This window comes from Canis lupus, chromosome 19 (assembly GCF_011100685.1).
Source record: "Canis lupus familiaris isolate Mischka breed German Shepherd chromosome 19, alternate assembly UU_Cfam_GSD_1.0, whole genome shotgun sequence".
NCBI classification, from domain to species: Eukaryota; Metazoa; Chordata; class Mammalia; order Carnivora; family Canidae; genus Canis; species Canis lupus.
The window spans coordinates 50667548-50693075 of record NC_049240.1 but is presented as its reverse complement, the minus strand read 5'-3'; the positions used below and the strand labels follow the sequence as shown (position 1 = coordinate 50693075).

Sequence of the window (25528 nt, the reverse complement as noted above, 5' to 3'; positions counted from 1 at the left end):
CAATGTATTTTCATGTTTTATAAGTTCTTTCATTTTCTGAATACATGATAATACATGAAAGAAAAAGTTAATGTTTTACTGATTGACCATGTTTATTCATGTACTTTTGAAGGCAGTCTGTTCAGCTGTTGATACAGTAATGTCAATCGAGATTATCTTTAGGAAATCATGTGCTAACAATACCCATTAAGAACTCAGCACAAAAGTGAGGGGTCCTTGGATGGCTGCTCTAACTCAGAAACAGTCTATATAATGAATGCAGCATAGTCTCCAGGTAGGCCATGCCCCTTGCAACAGTGAATGTCTAGTTTCAGTTGTTATATTTATGGGAGCTGCAAAAGCCATTACATAATTACAGTCTCCAGCTACACTATATTTTGGGTAGCTTTATTATTATAAAATAGGCCTTGCTCTCTCTTTCATCCTTATAGTAATAATGTGGGTAAATAGAGGCAGTAGCTATGCCAATGGGTGGTTCCTGGGAAATCATCAATTGCACTCATATAAAGGACTTCAATAAAAAGGCATCCTCAATAAAATAAATTTTCAATATAAGTACAGCTTCTGGTCAAAGCCTCTCTTACGTCACCCCAAATAAACATTCTATATAAATTAAAAAAAAAGTGTCTTAGCTATGTAAACTTGATTTCAAGACACATTCTCCAGTGCTTCAGTACCAACCTGCTTGCTGCCAATCTACAAAGAAATTGTGGAGCTACTATTAGGACAGAAACAAATGGTATAATACTGGAAAACATGGGACAGACTTGTGCAAACTCAAATGGGGATTTCTTTATCTTTTTGACCCCTAAATATGACAATGCTTAGGAAAGGATGCTGTAACTTAAAGTACAAAAAAACAATATCCAAGGTTTTACCTAGCCATATGCGGGATTAAGCATGGGTGATATTTTGCATCAAGTTAATGAAGGCTGGGATCTTATCAAAATTCAAGTGAAGGTGATCAGACTTCCAGAATGGTGGAGTAAAGACCTACAAAAATTCACTGCTCCATAAAAGGAATATGATTCCAAAAATTATCAAAATCAAATTTTTCAGAACTCTGGAAATTAACAAAAGTCTTGGAACAATCTACAGAGAGCTTATCCAAGAAACCCATTGAATCTTGGTAAATGCAGTGAGCTTTCTGGAATTTTAACATGTCCTATTTTAATAGCTCTTTTCCTAGTTCCATGGTAATCTTGAAAGACAACAGCCTTGAAATCATGATAGCCATGAAAACAGTAGCCTAAGATTCACAGGAAAAGGCAAAACTACTTTGGAGCTCCCCAAAGTTCAGAGAACTAAAGAAAGTCATGTCTATATAACTAAATAAAAGTAGAAGAGTATGAGAAGGACACCTTGCCAAGGGAGAATATAAAAAAGAAATTATTTTTTAAAAAATTCAGCAGTTGAAAGGTGTACAATAAGTGAAAGAAAAAAATTCACTGGAGGTTCTCACCAGTGTTTTGAACTGAAAACTTTCCAAAATTAGATGAAAAACATTAATCTGCACATCCAAGAAGCTCAGTGAACTCCAAGTAGGATACACTTGATGACATCCACATGGAGATACATTATAAAGTATACTCAAAAGCACTATTTAACATAAAAGTAGGTACTAATGAAGAAATAAAAATATATATGAGATATAGAAAATACAAAAATGTCTAAATCCTTCCTTAAAAGTAATTATATGAAATATAATTACTTTAAACATTGTAATTACAAATCAGAGATAGGAAGAATGAGTAAAAACACATTACTTAACTACATGCTACCTATAAGAATCACACTTGAGATTCAAAGATACAAATGGGTTTAAAAGGAAAAAAGATATACAATGCAAAAAGAGCTGGAGAGGCTAATTAAGATAGGACAAAATAAAATCTAAGACAAAAAATTAGTTGAGACAAAAAGACATTTTACTATAAAGAAAGTGTCAATCCATTTGGGAATAATCACAAATATAAAAATATATGACCTAACAACAGAGCCTCAAAAGACATGAAACAAAAACTAATAGAGCTGAAAGAAAAGTTATCATTCAGACATAATTTCTGAAGACTTCAGTATTTCACTTTCAGTAAAGACTAAAGATCGAATATAATGGTGCTCAATATCATTAGTTATTAGGCAAATAAAAAAGCCACATTGAAGGAAGGTTCTGGGAAGACTGCTAAGTAGGAGGCACCAGAAATGAGTCTCCCCACCTAGAAAATAATTGTATTGGCACAATCTGACTGATATAACTATTTTGGAACTCTGTAATCTACTGAAGTCTTGCAATTTCTAGGAGAAAACTTGAATAATAACCTGTCATTAATTTTGGTCATTTGCAGCTCTTAACATGGTAGTGACCATATGTCTCCCATTCCTAGGTATATGGTAGGCAACTTATGCACATGTTTCTGGAGCAGCTTGTCCACAGGTTATGGAGCCTGGGTGGGCAATAAGGACTTTGTCCTCTAAATATTGAAGATTTGTGTTCTTATCACTAAACATTTGCTTCTGGCTATGGGGGTGCAGATAGAGTGTTGGGCAGCCATTGTTAACGGGTCCCTCCTTCAGCTATAGTGAAATTATAGGGGATATAAAGAATTGGTGTGTTTGTTTCTCCCTTCATCTTTCTCTTTTTCTTCTTTTGTGTTCCTGATATTTAAGGATTAAGACATTCAAAAGCAACCACATATATGAGGGAATTTAGAAAGTCACCATGCTTGCCTAAGGAAAGGTATGGTCTCAGAGAAGACCTGAGAAGACCTTAAGTTTATACATCAAACTGGTCCATGGCACAACCACTCTACAACAATAAGCAAACACAAAAACAAAATGGTAAACCCTGGGGAAGGGGAAAAATGGATCTCTAGTTACCATGTTATAAAATGCAAATGTCTAGTTTTCAACAACAACAAAAAATCACAAGCTATACAAAGAAATAAAGCATGGCTCATTTAAAGGGAAAAAAAAAATCAACAGAAACTGCCCTAAGAAAAAAACAAATGGTAGAATTAGGAGGCAAGGAATTTAACACAACTGCTTTAAAGATGCTTGAAGACCTAAAAGAAAACATGGAGAAAGTCAATAAAATTATGTATGAAGAAATCAGAAAATCAACTAAAAAGAGAGAAAACATTTAAAAAAAGAAATTCTGGAGCTGAAAAAGTTCAAAACTGAAATGAAAAATCACTAGAGAGATTCAAAAACATATTTGAATATGCAGAAGAAATAAAGTGAACAGAGCCTGAGGGATCTGTGGAATACCATACACCAGACCAACATATGTATTTTTAAAGTCCCAAGAGGAGAAAAGAGAGAAGGACAAAACAATTATTTGAAGAAATAATTGTGGAAAACTCCCCAAATTTGATGAAATACATTGATACAGACATAGAAGAGGTAAAACAAACTCCAAGCATGATTAACTCAAAGGGACTCATACCAAGGCACATTATAATCAAACTGTTGAAAGACAAAGAGAATTTTGAATCAGCAAGAGAGAAGCTACTTGCCACATAAAGTGATTCCCAATAAGAATGTCAGATTTCTCATCGGAAGACTTGGAGGGTAGAAGAAAATGGGTTGTCATATTCAAAGAGCTGAAGGGAAAATATCATTAGCCAAGAATTCTGTATAAAGCAAAACTGTCCTTCAAAAATGAGGGAGAAATTAAGACATTTCCAGATAAGCAAAAGCTGAGGCAGTTTATTACCACTAGACCTGCCCTATAAGAAGAAGTTCCAAAGGGAGTTCTTCAGATTGAAATGTAAGGACGCTAGACAATAACTTGAAGCCCTAGGAAGAAATAAAGGTCTCTGGCCAAAGTAAATAGATGAACAACTAACTATGCTATGGCTTGAATGCTTGTGCCCATCTCCCCAATTCAAATGTTGAAATCCTAATGCCCAATATGATGTTGTTAGGAGATAAGGCCTATGGGAGATACTAGGTCATCAGGGCAAAGCCCTCATGAATGAGATTATAAAAGAGGGATGAGAGAGATCCCTTGCTCTTTCCACCATGTGAGGACACAGTAAGAAGATACTAGATATGACCCAGGAATAAAGCCTTTATCAGGACCTGACCATCCTGGCACCTTGATCTTAGATTTCTAGCCTCCAGAACTGTGAGAAATAAATTCATTTTATTTACAAGTACCCAATCAGTGGTATTTTGTTACAGCAGCCAGGATGGACTAAGATTATAAAAGTTGGTTTTATTGTAATCTTTTGTTTGTAAGTCCACTTTTTGTTTTCCACATAGTTTAAGAGACTAATGCATAAAAAACACATTATTAGTCTTAGTCATACAGATGTAATTTTGTTACATCAATGAAAGGAGTCAGGAGATAGCTGTATAGGAGCAGAGTTTTTTCATATTGACACTAAGATGGTATAAACTGATATTAAAGTCTTTTTCTAAGATTTATTTATTTATTTATTCATGAGAGGCAAAGACACAGGCAGAGGGAGAAGCAGGCTCCATGCAGGGGCCCAATGTGGGACTCGATCCCGGGACTCCAGGATCACGCCCTGGGTCAAAGGCAGGTGCTAAACCACTGAGCCACCCAGGGATCCCCTGATATTAAAGTCTTATTAAATGTAATCCCCATAGTAACCACACACACACACACACACACACCAGCTGTAGAACTCAAACTTATAAAGATAAAAAGTATAATGTGATTGCCAGAGACTGAGGGGATTGGGGAGTCATTGTTTAATGAATACAGAGTTTTAGTTTTGCAAACTGAACGGTTGTCTGGGGATGGATGGTGGTGATGGTTGTACAAAACATAATGTCCAGTGAACTACACACTTAAAATGGTAAATTCGATGTTATGTATATTTTATCACAATTTACAAAAAAAATGATTTGAAAAATGCACTGAGATACTACTTCATAAATGCAATGATGACTAAAACTTAATAACAAGTATTGATGAAGGTTTAGAGAAATTAAACCCCTTCCCTCCCCTCTTGATGGGATCATAAAATGGTTCAGCCATTTTGGAAAAGATAAGCTCAGCAGTTCCTCAAAATGTTAAACCTATAGTTGCCATATGACTGAGAAATACCACAATTTTTAGTTATATAATCAAGAGAATCGACAGTATAGGTCCACACAAAAACCTATACATAATTGTTATCAGCATTATTCATTATAGTCATGTAATTGGGAAACAATTTTATATCAAATTCATATCAACTGATGAAATGGATAAACCACAGTGGTATATTCATAAAACAGAATATTCAGCCATAAAAAAGGATGAAATACGGAAACATGCTATAATAGGTATGAACCTTGAAAGCACTATGTTACATGAAATAAGCCAGGCACAAAAGACTGACTTTATTATTTTATGTATCTGAAATACCTACAATAATAAAATCTTAAAAAAGTAGAAAGTAGACTAGACTATTGGTTGTGAAGGGCTTGAGGAAAGAAGAAATGTCATTCTAGTAGGTATGGGGTTTCTTTTTGTAGTGATGAAAATATTCTGAAGTTAGAGGTGATTGTTGCACTACTCTGTGAATATACCAAAAAATGCTTAGTTTTACACTCTAACAGTGTGAATTTTATGGTATGTGAATTCTCTCTCAGTAAAGTGTTATTAAAAAGATTCACATGAGACTGAGATTTTCACTGTTAGCTCTTGTACAGGAAACCTTGGCTGATGAAACAAACAAGTGATGTTAGTAAGAGTCAGTAGTGGTATTTATTTTTCATTAGGAAAATGATTATAATTTCAATAGAGTAATTACATAAGGTATTAAAATAGTTTCTCCTTTCTGCGCCCAGATTGTGTTTCACTGATGGTTCTTACTGCATAAGTGAGTGTAGATTTGCATTAATTACACAATGTAAACCCTTTCAACCATATCTGGAACAAGGCTTGTCCGGGGCAGAAATGAAGGTACAGGCTTATCTTGGTGAATCACAAGCCTGAGCCAGATACACGCCTAGTTTGGTATCTGTTTTCCCACACACCCATTTCTCAATAGATATTTTCAAAGAGTTGAGAGAGAATTCTATGAACCAGGCCCAATAAGGAGAACCAGGCCAAGTTCTTCCTGCCCAGAGAAAGTATCTAAAGTTCTCTTTTCTTCTCCTGGCATCTTAGTATGATTCTTATCTTGGTAGTTAAAACTGTATGTGCCAATTCCTAACAAATTTTTTGGTATTGAGGGGGAAAAAAACGTCTTGGCAAGAAAATTTGCAAGTATGATGATGGACTCCGGGGTGGGGTTCAGTGAAAGGAAGATAAGCTAAAAACCAAATGTAGTCCTCTTTGCCACCCAGCCTAGAAGTGAACCACACACTTCCCTGGCTTTCTGCTTTATTGACGCTGTGCTTCCCAAGCACAGTCATCAGCATGAAAATACAAGTTTGTTTGAAAGTTCGTTCGGACACTATCTTGATGTGGTTTTCCTGTAAGTGCATGTTTGCTTTTTAACTTTTTTAAGTGAATTTATATAAAAATTTTTCTAAAAAACTTGTTCTAGTTTTTTTGTTATTGATCCATGGGTTTGAAAATAGTGAAATGAATGTATAATATTGATAGACTATAATACAGATGATAAATGTATATAGTATCAAATTATCAGACTACATGTAACATATGCACACATATATGCATATATTGTGTGTGTGTGTGTATATATATATATATAATAGAAGATAGGTATCAATTTGAAAACTTTTTATGCCCAATAACATAATAGGATAATTAATGTTTTCTGCATCTCTAAAATATAAAATTGACATTTAAGTTTAGATGGCTGGGTAGTCCAATCGCTGTGGAGGTTCTATGTACTGGTTCAGCACTGTGATAAAAATTTTGCCTTTCCTGTTGATTTTCCTGTGAGATTGTTAACAACTTCTTCTATGGAGACAATGATGTAAAGTGCTAGAGGGAGATAATTATAGTGAGAATTTAAAAGGCTAAGCCTTAGATTTCCACTTCCACAGTTACTACTACTAGAGGTCTTGAAGGGAATACTATGTAAATATAAGGTCTTAAAGCCTGATTTCACAAACCAAGAGCAGTTGGTAAAGAAACCACCAGAACAGAAGCACACGTGAATGAGTGTTGGTCAGGAAGGTGTCCAAGAGGAAGAACTGAAGCTAAATTAAAAACGATCTTGGGTAAGTCAGAGATCCATAAGGAGAGAGAGCTTAGGATAGAAGCCTGAATTGACTAACAGAAACCCAGAAGGAACCCTATGCAGCAGGGCTAGTGGAAAATAGACTCAGGGCTGAGAAATGGAGGTGAAGACACAAAGTATAATAATCAGGACTTAACTGCAGGTAGGTTTGGATCAAAATCTAGATGTGATTGGTAAAAGTCAGCAAAGACTGGAAGCAGATAAGGTAGAGGGACCATTGGCTATGCTCGCTGAGATCTATCTATCCCTGCTTTCCTGAGGATTGTGGAGAAATATGAGAGTGCATGAAGGAATTGGGGCTGTCATCACCAGCACCACCATCATCACAGTTTTCATCATTTATTGGTACCTCATTTACATTCCAGAAACTAAAAACATAAACATATGTGTATGTGTATGTTTATACACACACATATATTAATAGTCCTATGCTTTTTAATTTTTTCTCACTTTGATATAAAACTAAAGCTCACCATAGTTAGATAACTTGGTCAAAGGTAAGTAGGTAGTAAATGATGAAGCTGTCACTCAAAGCCTAGTCTACGATCTGTGTCCTCAAAAACCAGACACTGTCTCTGTTGCTTCTCTTCTCCATTCATATGAGAGACAATAAAATGCAGTGGGAGTTGCATAGAACCTAAAAGGAGCTAACCTTATCCTTGTCTCAAATAGTCATGATTCTGGTTTATAGATAAATGGGTAGGAGGACATGGGGAGGGGATTGACATATAGTAGTCCCCCCCCTTATCTGTGGTTTCAGTTACTTGTAGACAACCATGGTCCAGAAGCAGATAATCCCCCTTCGGACATATCGCCAGAGGGTCAATAGTAGCCTAACACTATCTCACAGGTCATAGGTCGCTCACCTTACTTTATCACAACATGTAGGTATTTTTTCATCTCCTGTCATCACAAGAAGTGTGAGTACAGTCTGATACGATATTTTGAGACAGACCACATTACATAACTTTTATTGTATATTGTTATAATTGCTCTATTTTATTTTTATTGTTGTTCATCTCTTACTGGGCCTAATTTAAAAGTTCAACTTTGTCATAAGTATTATATATGGGGGGAAGAAAACTCTATTGTGTATACCAGGTTTGGTATTATCTGGTTTCAGGCATTCCCTGGGGGTCTTAGAATGTATCCCCCCATGGATAAGGAAGACTGCTGGACTATAATGGGTGAGCAGAGCTTGTCTTAGTAGATTTTGGACCTAACTTAAGATGCTACCCATACACCTGTATTCTGATTCTGTGTATGTAGAGATGGAGAAACATATATAACTTCTGTCACTGTCTTCTGAGCTTAGAGTCAGAGCTGGAAGGGTCCTTGGAGACTCTGCCCAGCTCTCTACTCTGGTAAATGACTTCCAAACTCTATTCCATCCCAATAGAAACATCTGCCAGCCTTTCCCAACTCCAGGGCTCCCAGCAAGACCTCCTCCTTTGGAGCTTCCCATTTTCACTATGGCCTTGAGGGTAGTGGTTGTATTTTATTATGCATTATAGTTCACAGCTCTGTCATCTTTCTCACCATTACTGGGGTTACAAGCTATCTAAGGCAGAAATTCTGTCTTAAACCCTTTTTTTCTCAATACCTATTACCTAACACGGAGGGATGGGTAGTTCACAAAATTTAGTGAATTGAATTTCTTACATGACTTAGTTCTAAGATAATAAGCAATTTGCCTAAGTCACATGTGGATTCATTGCAAGTACCCAGAAAGAGTTCTCGAACTACTTACAATTTATAATGCTATGACCCTCTTCCGGGTTAAGTATTTCTCTCTGTCTCTTTCCATGAGGTAAGTGAGGGGTATAACTTTCTAACCATGCTCTTCTGAGCATGCTGTTTTGTTATCACTCTCAGGTTATTCTTCATTGTTGTTTTTCTGCTGTGTTGGCGCCCACGGACAAGGATGAAAATGTTAAAATTTACTTAGCACAGCATCGAGCACAGGGCTATTTTATTGCCTTTTGTCTTTGATTAAAAGATCAGGACCCTAATTCAGGAGGAACTGAATTGAATTTTTATACAATCTTTTTAAAAATTTATTATTGAAGCATAGTTGACATACAATGTTATAATAGTTTCATGTATGCAACGTAGAATTCAACGATTCTATACATTACTCAGTGCTCACAACAGTAGTGTAGTCGTCATCCGTCACCCTACATTACAACATTATTGACAATATTCCTTATGCTGTACTTCAAAGCATCTCTGCGACTTATTTTATAACTAGAAGTTATGAAATTACTTCCTAATCCCCTTCACCTATTTCACCTATCACTCTACCCATCTCCTGGCAACCAACTATTTGTTCTCCATGTTTAAGATTCTGGGTTTTTGTTTGTTTTAGAGAACCAGTGACAAAGTTGGAATTAAAATTTAGGGTTTTTCTTTTTTAACATTTTTATCTATTTTAGAGATACAGTGCTGGGGTTGGGCAAGCAAAGGAAGAGAGACAAGCAGACTCTGCCCTGAACACAGAGTCTGATGAAGGGCTCAATCCCATGACCCTGAGATCATGACCTGACCCAAAATCAAGAGTCAGATGATCAACTGACTGAGCCACCCAGGCGCTCCTAGCAGTGTTTTTTGTTTGTTTTTCTTTAAGCTCTAACCATGTTGAACAATACCCTGAATAGTCTCGAAAAGAGTTTAAATGGGATCCCTGGGTGGCTTCAGTGGTTTAGTGACTGCCTTTGGCCCAGGGCGTGATCCTGGAGTCCTGGGTTTGAGTCCCACGTCGGGCTCCCTGCATGGAGCCTGCTTCTCCCTCTGCCTGTGTCTCTGCCTCTGTCTCTTATGAATAAATAAATAAAATCATTTTTAAAAAAGAGCTTAAAACAAATATGTTATGAATATAAATGCTATGAACATAAATGCTTTAAAAAGCAATGTCTACAACCAGACCAAAAAGACCTTATGCGTGTATGTATATAAATAAATAATTTTATATATGTTTTACAAGTATGGAAAAAGATATAGATGATCATTCTATGTTGTCTGCTTTGGAGAGATAATGGTGGGATTAGAAGAAATTTCAATTAGAGGTTATTGATTTTATTTATATATGTGTGGTTTTCCACAAAAATCAATCGATAAAATTTGGGCAGCCCCCGTGGCTCAGCAGTTTAGCGCCGCCTTCAGTCCAGGGCATGATCCTGGAGACCCAGGATTGAGTCCCATGTCGGGATCCCTGCATGGAGCCCACTCCTCTCTCTGCCTCTCTCTCTCTCCCTCTCTCTGTGTCTCTCCTGAATAAATAAATAAAATCTTTTAAAAATTAAAAAAAAATTAAAAATTAAAAAAAATTTTAATTTTAAAAAATTTAAAAATTTAATCTTTATTGATGAATTCGACTATTGAACACTTTATTCTCATTCAGGCCCATATATTCTGTTCCTTTATTATAAGGAACATAAATGACTCCGACTAGCATATGTATATGAAATTTGCAATAAGTGAGCCCTGACTGCAGAAGACCCAGGGACAATAGCCCAAGTACAGCCTGGCTTCCCAGGAACTTCACCCAGTGGGTGAACTCTGGATTCAAGAAGACTTTCAGAACTTCAGAAAAACTGCATGAGCCTCATTCTTGTGCTCACTTTTAGCACTAGAGCCATACTCCCTGTGATATCTTCCATAACTGTCCCACTACCAAGTCACAAATCCTTTCCAGTTTTCTCAGTTAAAATTCTTTTTGAATTTATTTTTATTTTTTTATTGGAGTTCAATTTGCCAACATATAGCATAACACCCAGTGCTCATCCCATCAAGTGTCCCCCTCAGTGCCCATCACCCAGTCACGCCCACCCCCCGCCCACCTCCCTTTCTACCACTCCTTGTTCGTTTCCCGGGGTTAGGAGTCTCTCATGTTCTATCTCCCTCTCTGATATTTCCCACTCATTTTTCTCCTTTCCCCTTTATTCCCTTTCACTATTTTTTATATTCCCCAAATGAATGAGACCATATAATGTTTGTCCTTCTGATTGACTTATTTCACTCAGCATAATTCTTAAGAGGGAGAAAGAAGTGGATTCATCAAGATAATCTCTTGATGTGACACCTTTTTATAAGGTGTCACATCAAGGGATTTTTTAAAAGATTTTATTTATTCACAAGAGAAAGAAAGAGAGAGAGAGAGGTAGAGACACAGGCAGAGGGAGAAGCAGGCTCCATGCAGGGAGCCTGACATTGGGACTGGATCCCAGGTCTCCAGGATCACGCCCTGGGCTGAAGGTGGTGCTAAACCACTGAGCCACCGGGGCTGCCCAAAATATTATTCTTTTTAGTGTATTCGGACCACGAAGATATCTGTAAGATGCCCACTCCCCTGATACAACCTACTGCCTAGGAGGTAGACATCTGTGCTATAAAAGTCATATGGATATAGAATGAGACAGCCTTTGGCCAGCCCTTGCTTTTGGTAGACCCATTCAGTATTTATCTTTCTTGTCTGTTTTAGCCCCTGCAGAAGGAATATTTTTACACATGTTCTTGACTTGTTATTTCTAGTCCTGTAGCTACTTCTTGGCTCTACTTCTTGCTTAACTATCATTGCATTCTACTGAGTTTGCTTCTGTGAAGAGCGTAGCCATCATTAGACTGCAACTCTCTAAGGAATGGGATTATGATTGCTTAATGTGTATCCTAGGCATCTAGCTAGCTAGCTTGTTGGACATCTTTAGGCAAATATTATTTAAATGAAGAGATGGCCTCCAGGATAGGCAGAGAATTATTTGAATTTGTTAAGACAATTTCTAGGAGCCCGACTTTCTTCCTCTGTTAATCCATAACAGATACTTGTGTTAGTGATTCTGCTACACAACACGGAGCCTCGCAGGACTTCAGGGTGTTGACACGATCCTGAGTATCTTGGAAAATGGTTATGAAAAGATGGCAGTGACTAGCAAGGTGGGGCTGGGGAAGTGTGAATGAGGTGGGCGTGTGGGTAACTTGTTGGGATTGGTTGTGTAACATGAAAGGCAACCTCCTCATCTGGAAATGGAATGCAAAAAGAAGGCTGTGCAGATCATATCTGTTTCTGCCTCTGATCTGAAAAGCTCAAAAACAACTGTCAAACCCTGCTTGGGAACCATTCATATCCTGCTTGTGATATGAATCCTAAGGGAGTGATACCCACACAATCACGGCATTGTTCCAAGCAATACAATAAGCTTGCCATAGCCTTGGGCTTTCGTGCACTTTGTGACGGCTCTGTACAGAGCCACCGGAGCTGTCTGAGGAGCCATTTTCTTTCTACATAGTTTTCAGGATACTTCGAAATGTCACCTATCAGAATTTAGTTTCTTCCCACGGTACCTTGCCTGGGAAAGTATTTTTCAGGGTGCATTTGGGTGGGAGGCATGACGTCAGTGTAAAGTCACAGACTGCCTAAAGGTCAAGACTCTCCTTTGTCCCTAAGCCCTGGTTATGCTAGACCAGTCAATCTTCCTGTTCTCTACTCTGTTAGGAAACATGTCAATGGCATGAAAGAACACAGCCTACAGCTGTTTTAGCAAGAGTCATATAAAGGCAGTTCTCAGTAGCTTAAGTCAATGACATTTCAGGAAGTATTTCAATTCTACAAATCCTTTTCAGATCCATCTAACCTACACAGCTTATATATTACAGAGGAAAGTAAAGGGACTGGGGTAGAGATAAAAATATGTGGTTATTTTTAAAGGTTGTATGCAAATATTGCTAAGTGGTAGTCAATGAAGATAATGGAATGGATGCTTTAAAAAGAAATTTCAACCCCTCTGCCTCAACATTCTGAACAAATAAGGCAAAAGAATTACGCTTAATATCAACAATCATTTATTTCTCAATAGCTTTGTGGTAAAGAGCATAAGTTTTTGTGTAATAAAAAAACTAGGTTTCAATCCAAACTTGAATATTTACTAGCTGTGAGGTCTTGGCTTAAGGGTAAGAGCCTGCATTTCTTCACATGTAGCAAGGATAATCAAACGTCCTCTGCATGTTTCTTGTGAGGATTAAATGCAGTGAAGTGAAGTATCAAGGGCAGTCCCTGCTATGGTGATTGCTCAGTAAATAGTAGTTTGTAATAAAATTCCATGTGGAGAGTATTGTCTTACCCAGGGCCCACCTGTCCGCCTTCTTAGTCTTATCCAGGCTTTTATAGAGTTTTTGATTGATAGGAACCTGCAAAGAAACATTGAACGAGGGCTTGCTTCCTGGCAAATACTAGTCCAACATTGGCAAATGAGCTAGGGAAACAAGGCCTTATTGAAGCATTAACTTTTAACCTCATCATAGCTGGTGCCAGTGCCTCATTGTAAAATGTGGTGTTGCCCACTCTCTCTGCCTTAATTTGGTTTGAATGACTTAACAGGTACACCCACAGATGTCTGTCCGGCTTGGAAATGCGTGTTACCACACGTCATGTATACCACTATAAAGGACCTTCTTTCTTGCCATTTGAATTTATCTTAAGTTGCTTTAAGTGCTTACTGATATTGGTGTTAGGATTTTATTTATCAACTTTCTGAAGTTTTGGCTACTGTGTCTTAGTTTCCCAACTGTGAAACTTGTTAGGTATAGGACACTAACTCCAGTCATTTCCAACACTGAATTAATTAATTTGCTCCCATTCTCTAAATTTCTTAGTATATAAACGATGCACTTTAATTGTGAGGTAACATTCTATTAGCTACCCTATTCTTATGAGGCTTTATATGGCATGGTATAGTGGTTAAGAGCAAAAACACTAAAGCAGATTTTTCAAGTTCTAATCCCAGAACTATCATTTACTCTGAATGTGACCTAAGACAAGTTAATTAATCCCTCTGAACCTCAAGTTCCTCATCCTCATAGAATGCTTATATGGATTAGATGAGTTAATATGTGTACTAAAAACCATTTCTAAAACATAGTAAGTGCTACAGAAGTGTTACCTATAATGATTATTGCTGTGCATATAAAACAGGCTGGCTCTTCCTTTTCTAGGAAAAAGCATTAATCCAATTGTACTCACAGTTCTGTTAGTATCCAGTTCTAAAACCTCAAAGGTTATTGTCTTGATCTCCCTGATTACAAGTAGGACCAGAGGTTAGGTTGGCATCTGCAAAGCTATGGATGGTGGAATCTTCTTTTACTCAGATTTTTCATATGGTCCATGTACTCCTCAGAAAGATTATAGTATTTGCTACAAGATACTATGTGTACTGACTTAGGTTGAAAAGGATCATTCTGAAACAAGTAGGGAACAAGAATGAAATCAGTGGAACCAGTTAGGAGGCTACAGCAGCCCTAGATAAGATTATAGCTTAGACTAAGGTGGAAACAGTGGAGATGGTGAGAAACTGTCAGATATTGGATACATTCTGAAGGTAGAACTAACAGGAATTCCTGACAGAATGGGTGTGTGGTTAAGGGGAGAAGGTAGGGAATCAAGAGAGAATCAAAATATGTTGTTTTGAGGAAGCAGACAGTTGAAATTGCCACAATTGGATGGGAAAAGCTGCAGGGGATGTGACTTTAGAGAGAAGGAACTTGTTAAGTTGGAGATATTTATCCAACTTGTTTGGAACTTGTTAAGTTAGAGATGTATATTAAACATCCAAATGGAGATGTCAAGTAAACCATCTGAAAGTCAGAAGTGGTCTTGGGAGGAGAAAGAAATTTAAGACTGGCACATAGATATTTTTAAAGATACAAGCCTTCAGGATATTACCTTAGTGAGTGAGTATGGATAGAAAAGAGAAGAGGACCAAAGACAGCGCCTTGGGCAACACCTCTTAGAAACTGGGGGAAAGGGGATAACTCCACAGTGCTGAATGAGAAAGAATGGCCAAATGGATAAGAGGGAGGAAAAAAAAAAAAAAGATTATGGTGGGCTGGAAGAAAGTTCAAAAGTATGTTAAAGAGAAGGGAGATATTTCACTGTGTGAAAACGTTGCTATAGATCAAGATGAGGAGTGACAGTTAAGTATTTTGCTTAATTACATACAGTATATTGGTGATCTTGAAAGGAACTGTTTGATATGTGGGATTCATTGGGAATCAAAGATCTAACTGGAGTAGATTTAAGGGGAAGGAGAATATTTGGAGGCACTAAGGCAAGGGGGAAGAGATATACTACTGGAATTACAAGGCTGTATATTTCCACAGAGATGGGGGAACTTGTATGTGAGAGTGGGAGTTTGACCCTGATTGTGTGATCAGTTCATTATGACACATAATCCTGACACTTGTACAGATTGGACGAGCGTGTTCCCTTTTTTTTTTTTTTTACCCTCTTTTAACCACCATTGAAGAAGTCACAGTATAGTTGTACCCTATGTTACTATTCCATACTGAATGGAGATGTTGTGTTCTGAGTTTATCATATTATGGTGGATTGTAGAAACTGATCTGATGGAAAGGCAACAACCCGTTCATGTCAGTGTTTCTCTGATTGAGTGAGGGAGTGAAAATAATTTTTCCAGAAAATGGAGCCTAACTGGTCCTCTAAATAAGTTTGAGGACTGCTCTGTAGACGATGAGACTAATATCAGAAGCTGGAGTTTGCTGTCAGGGCACTGAAGGATCAGGAGAATAAACATTTGGAAGAGCCTTGAGTCTATTAGTGGAAGAGGAAACTGAGGGAAAAAATAAGCATCTAAAACTAGTGCTTATGACCGTGGTCCCTAAAGTAAGGAATAAAGACCTAGAGAGTGGAAAACTGCTATACATATATGCTAACATAAGAGCAGACACAGTTTAGGAAGACAGTTGCTATTTGAGGATTTGATTATGTCTTCATCATTGTGATAAATGGCCCTTGTGGGTCATTGATTGGATACTTTACTAATGTCAGGATGAAAGCTATTCTTATTAAATGGATTTAAATTTAGAGAAGTGGTGTCCTATATGTTTATAGGGTCTCCACCAGATTACAAACTCAGTGGGAGAAAGATCAGTTGTTTTGTTGTTGTTTTTTTTCTTTCATGAGATGCCAATTTACCCAATTGGGGGTTCTTAAGTTATTGTACTTTCAGTCAACATTTCTGATCAGTCCTTTCAACTGCGATGAACATTAAGAGGTGGCAACTGGGCTGGTAGTCAGGTAATTGGGAATGCTTGAACAAAAGTCTTCAGTAGTCTTGGCAGTTATCAGGGCAGTTCTTAAGATTTTATTTTATTTCTTAAAATTTCCACTTGAGGATTCATCATTGCTAAGTTTATCATGTTTTATACTTGAAGAGATTTATTTCTCATCAAGACTGAAAAAAACAACTTCATACCTTATGCCCTTTACTTTGTGATCAAGGTCATATTTTTTGGTTCCATGTTGTTTGCATATCAGGAAATTAGCATTTATGAATCAGTGTGGGCTCATGATAGCTATTTATTCTAGAGACTAACTATTCTATAAAGTGATAAATAAATGAACTTGAATTTTATTTAAACTAAAATATTGAGAGAAAACCCCATAAATCCTTACTGTTTACATGTTACATAGTATGAATGACCATTCTTTATTTTTTAAACTTATTTTCTGTTGATAAATATTTGGACTGTTTCCAATTTTTACGACCATAAACAATGCTCAAATGAATAATATTGCAAATGTATTTTTTTTAATTTTTAGGAATTCTTTATGTTTTGCATTTATTAATCCTTTATTGTATGCCTTTTAAATAGTTTCTTTCAGGATTTTTCCTCCTCTTGACTTGTTATCTTTATTAGGTCTAATTGATAGAATAATCTCTGATACAAACAATATCAAAATTATCCAAGCTGTGATTACCACTAACATTTCCATAACAACCAGCTAAATAATACACATTCAGAACAAATGATCTACGAATGCATAGCTCTAACTCTGTCTCAGTATCAGTTTCTGTGCCTAACATACTAATTGTGCTAGTGGCATAATTTGGGGATCTTCTGTCATTTGTCTAAAAGAACTTTAGGAAAAGCCCAGAGTCTATTAATCCTGAGAGGGCATGTCTTTCAGAGATGGTGTGAAAAATGATTTATAACAAAATTTGAAGCTCTTAGAGAATGAAATATCTTTAGAAAGAAAAAAATGGTATTATGCATTCAAACATTAATATATTGTTATTTGCATATATTAATATAATATTTTAATGGTCAGTTCACCATTTCTCATGTGGCTATCTTATTTAAGTGTTCCATTTATATTTTTTAATCTTATATACTCAAATCTCTGGACTGAAACCTGTAAGAGATGGTCATTACTAAGTTATACTCTCCATTTCCCATCATTGTACAACTGTTTCATTGCTTAATGAAGAAGTATATGAACTTTAACATAAAACATTTATCAGATTCTGTCAAAAGCCATTATGTATGTCATTAATTTGGTCTGACTTCTTATATAGTGAATCCTAGGGTTGGCAGAGTGATGAGTTAGTAGAAGTAGAATCATAAGATACCCAATACCCTGTCTTCACATTTTACTTACTTCCAAGGCCATTAAAGCTAGGAGTAGTGTTTGGATTATTTGAATTGGTATGCTTTCCAGGAGGAAGATAACTGGAGGCTGAGAATGAGATCAGGGACAATGGGATGATGACTTTTCCACCCCCTTGCTCTCATAAGGGTGTGATACCCAAGCACTATAAGTTTGGTTACAGGACCAAGCAAATGTCATGCCTATTAACCTTAAATGCAAGTGTCTAGGGCATAGATTATATAAATTCTTTCTGAATAGAAATATAAGCCCAAGGTGTAAAAGGACTGTGACAAATCACAAAATTAAGTCTTGCCACACCACTCCGCATAGATGGTTACCATGTCCCTTCCATTAGGTTGAATGTGGCACACCTGAGAGCGCTGCACTGATACATTTCATATATTAATGGTCTCCTTGTTTGAATTAAGCTACTAGAATACTTTCTAAATAAATCAAGAATCTACTAATATGAACAGTCTTTTTTTTTTCTTTTCCAAGCTCAAATTCACCTGAAATGAAGATTTTATATTTAAGGAAGTTGCATTGTTCAACCTAGGATCAAATTTAAACCTGATTTCATGTTTTTGAATCAGATAACAGTGACTTTCATCTCCTTTTTGCATTTTAGTAACAAATCTACCATATAGTTTGGAGTGCTACTTGGGCCTTTTGGGCTATAATTCTCAGTTTTACAAGAAGCAGTAGCCATATAACTAAATCTGACCATTGAAAAGAAAAATAAAATCAATCAATCAATCAATTAATTAATTAATTATGGCTTCCAGGAAGGTTAAGAAAAGTCAAAGGCAAGCGTTTGCACGCATAGCCTCTATAATTCATGCCTATGGCCTGGAATGTATATGCAATGGATGGAGCTCCAGCAGTCATTCTAGAATATCAATGAGATTGAAAGTCACATACTGGGGATCCCTGGGTGGCGCAGCGGTTGAGCGCCTGCCTTTGGCCCAGGCGCGATCCTGGAGACCCAGGATCGAGTCCCACGTTGGGCTCCCGGTGCATGGAGCCTGCTTCTCCCTCTGCCTTTGTCTCTGCCTCTCTCTCTCTCTCTCTCTCTATGTGTGTGACTATCATAAGTAAATAAAAATTTTTTAAAAAAGTCACATACTGAAGATGATTTGAGTAAAACCCAAGCCTATGTCTCTGAGAACCACAGAGGTGATAAAAGAACTCTGGAGCTGGGCAGTCCAGAGTCAGTTATGTGAGGAAGAAATAAATCTATACCTGTATGCTGTTTTTAGGTTTTCCTTTACATGAAACTTTCTCATTTTGTTATTGTAAACAGAAACAAGGTAGCCAAAAGATAGAAATGTATTTAGTCCAGGAGATGGTAGAATCTTCCCCTTACTGTTCCTATATTAAATATACACACTCCTGGACTGTAAATATACACACTCCTGACTAAGAAAATGGATTTAGTGTCTTAGCACCAAATATGAGAGAAAGGTTGCTTTTTTAGTTGAGGTTTTAATGTATGGCTCTACTTTCACAGTCCCTGGGGATATTTTGATTACCTTTGGAATATCTAGCACAACCAACAATAATATCTACTTTCTACATTAATCTTCTCCCATTTCTCTTATCTAATTTCCATGTGCAGTACTTTCCAAGAAAACAGCTGCAGCCAATAATTGATTTATTACTCACTTTTGACACTGGCCAGGTAACCAGCCTTTGATGAACACAGTAATTCCCCCCACCTCCTATAAAGTACAAAAACTGATCCACAAAAAACACTGGGGTTATACATGTGTATTGCTGGTGACAGTGGCACATAATTTGCCTAACCATCAGAGGCCCAGCATCTTCCTTATCATGTGGCTATGCTACAGATGGAACCATGTATCAGATCCTGAGGGAATTGCCTATCACCAGTGGGGAGTGCACTAGGGACTGGATGGATCACTGTTGGATGCACAAGGAACATCTGGAAAAACCGCTGGGAAAATGCCTTAGTGATTCCTTATCTCTACTACTCTGTTATTTTCAATGATTTTAACAACTTCTGTCTCCTTTTGCATTTTCTTTCATATTGACAACCTGAAGTTAAAAAGCTCTACAGTTTAACATGGAGAATAAAAGTAAAACAATAGCCTAGGATTTCCAGGGAAGATAGTGGAGTAGGATGATCCTAAGCTCACCTCGTCCCATAGATAAAACAAGATAATACCCACATCAGTGTAAATAACCCAGAAAACAGCCTGAAGAAGGCAGAACAGATTCTCTACAGCTATAAATATAGAGAAGAGGCCCCATCAAAGAGGATAGGAAGGGCAGAGACATGATCAGGAGCTAAATGTAACACCACAGGCATTGAGAGGGGAAAGAAACAAATACATCACACTCCCCAGGCACAGGGGAATACAAACCACCAAAATATTTGGCTTTGAAAATTAGAAGAGCATAATTTTGCATTGTATAATCAGTGTGTCTCAATATGTGGAATTTCAAAAATCAGCAGGCTTGGCTCTGGTAGAGCCAAGAGGACAAGAGGAAACTGAGTCCCCACTGTTAAAGAGAGAGCCCAACAACTAGCCTTACTGAGATACAGCACAGAAGCAGCATTTTGGAAGATCTCTTGTGGCAAATAGGAGGGAAATTTGTTTACTAATCTCAGAGCATGACTTATGGGGCAGAGATCATTGGAGACTTCTTCAGGAACAAAGAAGCTGGCAAGAACCTATTCTCTTCCCACCCTCAATCCCCAGCCTAGTCACACAGACACCTGTGGGAACTAGTACAGGATCAAGATTTTTCAACTAACTTGCTACCAGCACACACTTTCCCATGATCCTCTGTAGATCTACACCCTCCAACATGCCAGCCTAGCAGGAGTTTGGGTGGCTACAGGTCCCCAATAGCAGTGACCAGTGCAATTCTCACTGGCATCATTATTCTGAAGACCTGCCCCCTGCCATTACCCTTTGTCTGGAGCTCATCCAACATGGTGTCACAAGCCTGTCAGTGTGCAAGCAGCCCTGACAGGGGCCATAGTACTCAAAAGTGACTCCTGCCCTGGAGAGAGGGGAAGATAACCATTCACACCCTTCCAACTGTCACCATAGCAGTGGGCTCTGCACACCAATGAAAGCATCTCAGGAAACAATACAAGGAAAGTGTCCTGAAGTTCGGTGCTATTGCATCTCTGGTAAACATAGTCTGTTTCAAATCAAGACCAAGAAAACCCTGGGCTGACCCACTAACAAGAAAGATGGAATTGTACCCATAATAGGCAAAGAGAGCCACTGCAGACAGCTGGACTAAAGGCAAATGTGGTACAGCCACTATAGTAGGGCACATACAGCACACATAGGAGATACCACTGAAGGCCCAGGTTCTGGTGAATGGTGACACTGTACTGCCAGGCATTACAAGACCTCTTTTTCATAAGGCAGTATACTGCTTTTAAGAGCTGGAAATGTAGTTAATTTCCTAGCATATAGAAACAGACACAGAGAGAGTTAGACAAAATGAGAAGAGGAAAATGTCCCAAATGAAAGAACTGTACAAAATCATAGCAAGAGACCTAAATGAAACAGAGGTAAGTAATATGTCCAATAGAACATTTAAAATATTGATCATAAAGATACTCACTGAACTTGAGAAAAAGAGTAGAGGATCTCAATGGGACCCTCAACAAAGAGACAGAAGACATACAAAAGAACCTATCAGAGATGAAGAATTCAATAACTGAAATTTATTTTTTAAAGATTTATTTATTTTAGAGAGAGAGAATGCACACAAGTGAAGGGAGGGGCAGACAGAGAGAATCTTCAAGCAGACTTCACCACTAAGTACAGTGTCTGACTTGGGGGGTCAATCCCATGACCCATGAGATCAACATCTGAGCCAAAACCAAGAGTCAGATGCTCAACTGACTGAGCTACATAAGTGCCCCAATAACTGAAATTTAAAATACACTAGAGTGAATAAATAGTAGCCTAGAGGAAACAGAAGAATGGATCAGATACCTAGAAGAAAGGGTAATGAAGAGCAATTAAGCTACACAAGAGAGAAAAAATAACAAAAAGTTAGGATAGACTTAGAGAACTCACTGACATCACAAAGGTAATAAAATTTGCATTATAGAATCCCAGAAGGAAAAGAGAGAGAAAAGGAGGCATAAAATTAATTATATGAAGAAATAATAGCTGAAAGCTTCCTTAATCTAGGGAAGGAAACAGAAATCCAGATCCATAAGTCACAGACAGCTCCCAACATCAACCCAGGAAGGTCCACATTAAGAAACATAGTAATTAAAATGGCAAAAAGTAATGATAGAGAAAAAAAATTAATTGGTAAGAGAAAAGAAAACACATGCAAGGGAAAAGCCATAAGGCTTATTTTTCAGGAGAAATTTTCTAGGTCACAAGAAATTTTGCAGGTCATATTCAAAGTGCTGAAAGAAAAAACTGCAGACAAGAATACTCTATCCAGCAAGGCTATCATTCAGAATAGGAGAGGTAAAGAGTTTGCCAAACAAACAAATTTAAAGGAATTCATGACCACTAAACCAGCCCTACAAGAAATATTAAAGAGACTCTTCGAGTGGAAAGTAAAGACCACAAAAAGGAATAAGAAAAGTAGGAAGCACAAAAGCAGTAAAATTAAGTATATTTATAAAAGTTAGTGAAGGGCTTCATAAAATAAAAGGATGTAATATATGACAGCATATTCCTAAAACATGGGGTGGGAGAGAGAAAAGAACGGGTTAAATTTAGGCAACCAAAAACTTAACATAGACTACTATTGGTATTAGAAGTTATATATAAACCTGCTGGTAGCCACATGCCAAAAGCCAGTAATAGATATGCAAAAAACAAAGAGAAAGGAATCCTGTGTATCACTAAAGAAATCCAGCAAACCATGAGTTAAGAGAGCAAAGGAACAGAGAATACAAAAACAACCATAAAACAAGTTTAAAAAATAATAGAAGTACATACCAGTCAACAGTTACTTTGAATGTCAATGGACTAAATGCTCTAATCAAAAGACATAGGGTTAGAGAATGGACAAAAAGCAAGACTCATCTATAGTCTGTCTACAAGAGACTCATTTCAGACCTAAAGATACATGCAGATTGAAAGTGGGGTGATGGAAAGCCATTGATCATGCAAATGGAAGTGAAAAGAAAGGTGAGGCACATTATTTCTATTGGGCAAAATAGATGGTAAAACAAATACTGTAACAAGAGGCAAAGGACATTATATTATAATTGAAGGGGACATCCCAACAAGAAGATATAACAATTGTTAATATTTATGTACCCAACATGGGAGCACCCAAATACATATAGTGGCTACTAACAAGCCTAAAGGAAATAATTGATAGTAATACAATAATAGTAGGGAACTTTAACACCCCCACTTAAATCAATGGACAGATCATCCAAACAGAAAAGTAAAAAAAAAAAAAAAAAAAAAAAAGTGACACACTGGGCCAGATGGATTTACCAGATATATTCAGAACATTCCATCCTAAAACAGCATAATACACATTCTTTTCAACTGCTCATGGAACATTCTTCAGAAGAGATCATATTTTAGGCCACAAAGCAAGTCTTAACAAATTAAAAAAGATTGAAGTCATACTATGCATCTTTTCTGACCACAATGATATCCAACTAGAAGTCAACCACAAGAAAAATATCTGCAAAGATCACAAATACATGGAAGTTAAATAACATGTTAGTAACCTGAATGTGCAAACCAAAGAGGCAATTTTAAAGAAGATAAGCAAAAAAATAGAAAGAAAGAAAGAAGGAAAGAAAGAAAGAAAGAAAGAAGAAAGAAAGAAAGAAAGAAGACAAGCAAATGAAAATGAAAACAGAATGATGTAAAGTCTTTAGAATGCAGCAAAAGCTGTCTTAAAAACTCTAAAAAGGAAAAGCTCTAAAAAGGAAGTTTATAGCAATACAGGCCTACCTCCAGAAACAAGAAAAATGTCAACCTAACTTTACACCTAAAGGAACTAGAAAAAGAACAAACAAGACCCAAAACCAATAAAGGAGGGAAATAAAAAAAAGATTAGAGCAAAAATAAATAAAGTTTAAAAACTACAAAACAATAAAACAGATAAATGAAACAAAGAGCTACTTCTTTGAAGACATTAAAAAAAAAAAACCCTCCAATAAACCTTTAGCCAGACTCACTTAAAAAAAAAAAAAAAGAAAGAAACTCAAATCAGAAATGAAGGAGAAGAAATAAGAACCAATACCATAGACATACAAAGGATTATAGGAGAATATTATGAAAAATTACATGCCAACAAATCAGAAGACTTATAAGAAATTGATAAATTCCAAGAAATCTATAACCTCTCATAATTGAATGAAGGAGGGCAGCCCGGGTGGCTCAGTGGTTTAGCACCACCTTCAGCCCAGAGCATGACCCCAGAGTCCCGGGATTGAGTCCTACGTCAGGCTCCCTGCATGGAGCCTGCTTCTCCATTTGCCTGTGTCTCTGCATTCACCACCCGCCCCCACCCCATCTCTCATGAATAAATAAAATTTTTTAAAAAACTGAATGGAAAATAGAAATTTAAATGGATTGACCACCAGCAAAGAAATTGAATCAGCAATCAAAAAATTCCCAAAAAAGTACAAGACCAGACAGCTTCATAGGTGATTTCTACCAAGCACTTAAAGAAGAGTTAATACTTCTTTCTCTCAAGCTATTTCAAAAAATAGTAGAAGGAAAGCTTCCAAATTCATTCTATGAAGCCAGCATTACTCTGATACCAAAACCAGATAAAGAGCCTAGAAAAAAAAAAATGCAGGCCAATACCTCTGATGAACATAGATACAAAAATCTTCTATAAAATATGAGCACATTCAAAAATCATTCACCAAAGTAGGAATTACTCCTCAAATGCAAGGGTAGTTCAATATTTACAAATCAATCAATGTGATACATCGTATCAATGAGAAAAAATAACCACATGATCATTTCAATAGATGCATAAAATGCATTTTACAAAGAATAACATCCATACACACACATACACACACACACACGCCAATAAAGTAGGTTTACCTGGGACATACCTCAACATAATAAAGACCATTTATTACAAACTCACATCATACTCAATGCTGAAACACTGACCACTTTTCCCCTCAGGTCAAGAACAACAAATGGATGTCCACTCCTACCACTTTTGCTCTACATTGTACTAGAAGTCCTAGCTGTAGCAAACAGAAAACAAAAAGAAATAAATAGCACCCAAATTGGGAAGGAAGAAGTAAAATGTTCACTATTTGCAGATCACATGTTACTATGCATAGAACACCCTCAGACTCCAGCAAGAAACCACTAGAACTGATAGATGAATTCATTAGTCACAAGATACAAAATCAATGTACACAAATCTGTAGCATTTGTATTCACTAATCAAGAAGTAGAAAGAAATTAAGAAAACAATCCCATTTACAATTGCACCAAAAGAAAATAATAAGATACCTAGAATAAACTACCCCAAGGAGGTGAAAGGCCTATGCACTTTAAACTATAAGATATTGATGAAAGAAACTGAAGACAACCCAAACAAATGGAGATACATGTCACGTTCACAGATCAGAAGACTCAATATTGTTAAAATGTCCATACTATCCAAGCCATCTAGATTTAGTGTAATCCCTATCAAAATACCAACAGCATTTTTCAAAGAACAAGAACAAACAATCCTAAAATTTCTGTGGAACCACAAAAGAACCTGAATGTGAAAAAATCTTAAAAAAAGAAAAACAAATATGGAAGTATCACAGCTTCAGATTTCAAAATATACTAGAGCTGTAGTAAACAATATGACACTTGCACAAAAATAGACACATAAGTTACAGGATAAAATAAAAGTCCAGCAATAAATCCACAATTATGTAGTCAATTATATTCCACAA

The 25528-nt window shown here is 36.9% G+C and overlaps 2 long non-coding RNA genes across 4 annotated transcripts in view; one reads left to right on the top strand and one right to left on the bottom strand.

Moving 5' to 3' along the window:
• LOC111091196 overlaps window positions 1–25528 on the bottom strand; it is a 131936-nt gene that overhangs the window by 4225 nt on the left and 102183 nt on the right. The window contains exon 4 of one of the 2 annotated variants that reach the window (XR_005374315.1): window positions 13039–13352. The exons of the other annotated variant lie outside the window; for it this stretch is intronic. This is a non-coding gene — a long non-coding RNA (uncharacterized LOC111091196). Of the gene's footprint in view, window positions 1–13038; window positions 13353–25528 lie in introns of those variants that run through there. 2 annotated transcript variants of the gene reach the window in all.
• The window catches only part of LOC102156837, a 53343-nt gene continuing 34121 nt past the window's right edge, over window positions 6307–25528 (top strand). For both annotated transcript variants that reach the window (XR_005374313.1, XR_005374312.1), the window contains exon 1: window positions 6307–6437. This is a non-coding gene — a long non-coding RNA (uncharacterized LOC102156837). The remainder of the gene's footprint in view (window positions 6438–25528) is intronic.